This window comes from Myotis lucifugus, unplaced genomic scaffold, assembly GCF_000147115.1.
Source record: "Myotis lucifugus unplaced genomic scaffold, Myoluc2.0 scaffold_385, whole genome shotgun sequence".
NCBI classification, from domain to species: Eukaryota; Metazoa; Chordata; class Mammalia; order Chiroptera; family Vespertilionidae; genus Myotis; species Myotis lucifugus.
In genome coordinates this window covers 740,993-745,419 of record NW_005871433.1, presented here as the reverse complement: position 1 = coordinate 745,419, position 4,427 = coordinate 740,993, and positions in this window count along the sequence as shown.

Below are 4,427 nucleotides of genomic sequence, written 5' to 3'. Positions count from 1 at the left end.
TACAACTTCTTCTTGTCCCCCTCACACCCCCCAACATGGTCCCCCTTCCCCACCCAGGGGTAGAAAAATGAGAAGATGAAATACGTACTGAACAGATAGAGCCAAAGGGAAACGAATGGCCCCCAAATTAACAGAGTTCTGGAGACACTGTTTCCTTACCAGTAAAAGGAGAAAATCAGGTCCAACTGGCATCTCAGCAAAAGAGGACTGGAAGACTCAAACCTCCCCGCTCTGCTAAGCCTTGCACAACTGCCCCAGACTCTGCTGCCTTTCAGAGTTGCTTCATCTGGCCCTGGGCCCATGACCTCCCTGCTTATCTGGATAACTGCCCCCACCCCCACCCCGGGCAGGGATGGGGGGTTGGGGGGGCTGGGGGGTGCAACTTCATTTCAGGAGCAGGTTTGCAGGCTAAGGGCCAGGTGTGCTGCTAAGTGCTAGAGAGGCAAAAATGGGAAGGCAGGGGCCCAGCCCGCAGCAAAGGCTGTATCGGGCACCACAGGAATGAGCTCTTATGTCTACATGGGGGAATCAGGATGCCTTCACAGAGAGCTACGACCTGAAGGATCCATAGGTATTTGTCAAATAGAAAAATAAGGACATTCCAGTGAAAGGGAAGAGCGTGTGCAAAGGCACAGAGGCTCTAGGATCCTGAATATCTTGTCAACTGGACGTGGTTAATTATTGGTGGATGGCATGGCTCAGGGTGCGAAGGCTCAGAGAGGAGGTCAGGCTGAGGTGCGGATTGTTACTTAGGTGCTGAATGAGCATACCGGGAAGGGACACAGTGGGATCGCCGTCTAGATAGGGCACAAGATTATACAACTAGGAAGAGTAGGAGAATCTGTGTGTGTCATTCCCCGCGTCCCTCTAATGCCCCAAATTCCTGCGTCGGATCCTGATGCCTAATGTAATGTATCAGGAGGTGCTTAGGGCATGAGGGGAGAGCCCTTATGAATGGGATTAGTACAAATGAGACCCCCTCAGAGCTCCCTTGGCCCAGGAGACAAAGCAGGTTGGCGGTTGCAGGAGCTCAATGGCTATGGGACTTCCTTTAAGGGTGATGCATTAAAGGTCACTGAATTGTTCACTTTAAAATGATTAACCTTATGTTACGTGAATTTTACATCAAAATAAAAGAAAGGTAGTTGCTTCTGCCAGGCATGAAAAACAGTGTATCATAATTTGAGGATGTTCTCCCTCAAAGCATTTTGCATTTGTCAAAAGTGACACATGCTGGCCTGTAACAGAGGTCCGAGTGCAGAATAAGGGAATGAGCCTTTTTCTTTCTGGGTTTTACCAAAATGCTAAGATGATTTTCATCATATTAATTATTGGAATGTACCACATATATGTATATGTATTCAATATTTTGTCTAAATACATTCTATGCAGGAAAACATTCTGAATATGGGGGTCCCCCTGAAAACCCTGCGGAGAATTGTTCCTTATTAGGAGCACTGGTCGAAGGGGAGCATGTTGAGGAACAGGCCTCCCACAGGTGATGCTTGGGGGGGAAAGTTGCTAATGGAAACAGGGAAGACATGAGGTTTGCTTCTGGAACTTAATGTTTCATTTGGCATCCGGGGTGTGCGAAGAAATGATGGGTTGGGCGGGAATCAGAGGGAAGGCTTTGAGATGAGGTGTGTGAGTTGAGGAATTGTGGGGAATGGGAACACCGTGGAGCTCAGAGGCCTGGCTGTTATGGTTTTGTGGGGGGTTTACACCCCGAGGATCCAGCCAGGGAGCCAGGTGCTGGTGCTTTGAGGGGCCATGCTGCCCTACTTCCCACAGAGCTGGTGTCCTTGGGAACTTAACCTATATTTGCTGCTCAGTTTCTGGAGTGAGGCGAGGGCTCTCAGAGATGGAACTAAAAGCCTTCTTCAAGGATTCTCCCAGCATTGGGGGAGATCATCACAACCCATTTTATAAAAATGGAGGCACACATACAGATACAGAATCAATGCAGGAAACATCCCAATCCAGGGTCAGGGGACCAGGTTTACAGGCCCGGTCATGTCACGGGACTCTCCGGGGCCGCCCCAGAAGCCCTCGCCAGCAGCCAGCTGGAACTGCGTATCATTCTAACAAGACCACAAGCATAGTTTTGCTGATCAGGTCACCTATAAGCTAGACTAGCATGGGGATGAGCTTGTTTTATACACTAGAAAAGCGAGCTTGTTTTATACACTAGAAAAGCCATGCAAAGGTAAGGAATTTTTACTGGAGGTTGAAAACACTAGATACATTTAACTACAATACTTAGAGAGCCCCTGCCCCGGAGAAGCCTAGACAGGGAGACGGCCAATCGCAGTGACTGTTGAGGGCTGTGGCGGGGCTCGGGCAAGGGCTGAGGTGCCCAAGGGTAGAGCTGCAGGGCTGGGTTGTTCCTCTCTAAAGAAGGTACATTCAATCTCAGTCTCAAAGCAAAATATTGCAGGCAAGGCTTTTTTTTGCTTCAAGGAATAGAAATACCTTCAAACTAGTTAAAGAGAAAGAGAAGCGTTTACTCGAAGACGTGAGGAAGCTCATGGAACCCAAGCTCAGGAAATGAGTTACATAGTCCAGGGTCATCGAACTGAACACTGCAAAGACTGGAGGAGCCACCGTGGCTCCGGGTCCTCCCCTTCCCTTCCTCCTCCTGCCCTCACTCCCTTCCCCGCTCTCCTCTCTATCTCCGTCTCTATCTCTATCTCATTTCTGATTCCTGACACGTGTGTCTCCTTTTTCTCGGAAGACCAGCTTCTGCTTGCTCATCAGCTTGTGAGAACCTCAAAATGCTGTCATAGACTCCCCAGGCTAGACTCCAGGTACATGTCTGGTACAGTGCCATTTTTTTTTGTTTTGCATTGTTTTTGTTTTATCACTACCTGGCCACAATTTATAGGATGACTTCAGATGCTGGAAAGAAACAACAGTCTGAGGGACCCAGCTCCTTTCTTCAATCCAGGACACCGAAGTCATGAGCCAGTGAATGGCTAGCTGTTCTGGGCTGGAGTAACCATCTCTGGCCTAAGCGGCAGAGGGATAGAGCGTTTGAGCTCTCTCTTCCGAGGGCTGTGGGCCGGGCAGGTTACAGTTGATTATTTATTTATTTATTTATTTATTTATTTATTTATTATTATTATTTTTTTAAATCTGGTGGAGAAGAAAGAGAAAGAGCAATGGAGAGGGATCAGGGACTGCCTGGTAAGAAAGTAAGGAGCCTGGAAATGTGAAAGATCATGATTCAACAGAGGCACCTGGAGAGGTTCATGAAAGCACGCCTTCACCCACAGATACTATTTAAGTAACAACGTTTAACTGGAATGGCATGGGCACCAGCCACTCAGAACAGGCAACAGCTATGAACAGCTGGACTGGCAGAAAGGCCTGAACGGAAGGCCTTTATTATAAAAGCTCCCTGTGTGTGTGCACATTTTTACTGAAGGGTGTGGCCCTCTCGTATTAGCCTTCTGTGACGTGACTTCCGCCACCGAATGCCCTGGTCTAAGACACAGGGGAAAGTATTGGCTTGTGGGGCGTGGCCAGGGCTGGTTTGGCCTCCTGGCCACCTATAGGGTGCACAGCACAGTTGTCCCTTCTGGTGGCTGCTTGGGTTGGAGACTTGACCTGCCTGAGGCGGTTAGTTAGAAGCTGTTCATCCCTTTCCCAGCCTTTCTGAGAATGAGGAGGAGGAGGAGGCGGAGTGTTTGAGCCCCACTGGAGGCCGCAGAGAGTCGTAGATGAGTAAGCACTAAGATCATGGGAAGTTTCTGAGAACTGGCAACACTTGAGCCTGGCTGGGCAAGTCACTGCCATGCTGCGTGTAGAGATGAGTCATCCAAGGGACTCTCCCTGGAGGGAGGAGCTGGCCTAGGCCGCAGGGTGCAGGCAGGTGGGGGACAGGAACTGATCCGAAGCATTTCCTGTGTGCCAGACACGGTGCTCTGTCACGTACACCGTCCTATTTAATCATTCGAAAGACCTGCGGGGCTTCGTCCTGATGCTCATCTCCACGGCCCCCTTTGGGTTCAGCAGGAGTGATATGCCGACTGCTAATTCGATTTTCTGGAGCAGCATTGTTGAATAGAAATACCATGTGAGCCACATATGCCATTTAAAACTTCTACTAGCAACATTAAAAAAGGCAAAAAGGTAAAATTAATTTTAATCATATACTTTATTTAACCCAATAGACCCCAAACATTATCATTACAACATATAACCAATAACAAAGTCGTCAAGATTTTTTTGCATTCGTCTTTCTTTAACCAGGTCTTCATAATTCAGCGTGCATTTTATTAATGCACATCTCAGTTCAGCCTGAGAGTGCCATAGCCGCCCAGGGCCGGTGGCTACTGTATAGACTGCAGTCCTACAGCTCCTAATCTCTGACCTGCTTTCAGCTCTGGTTCCCAGCCTTGACTGCACACTGGAGTCCTCGGGGG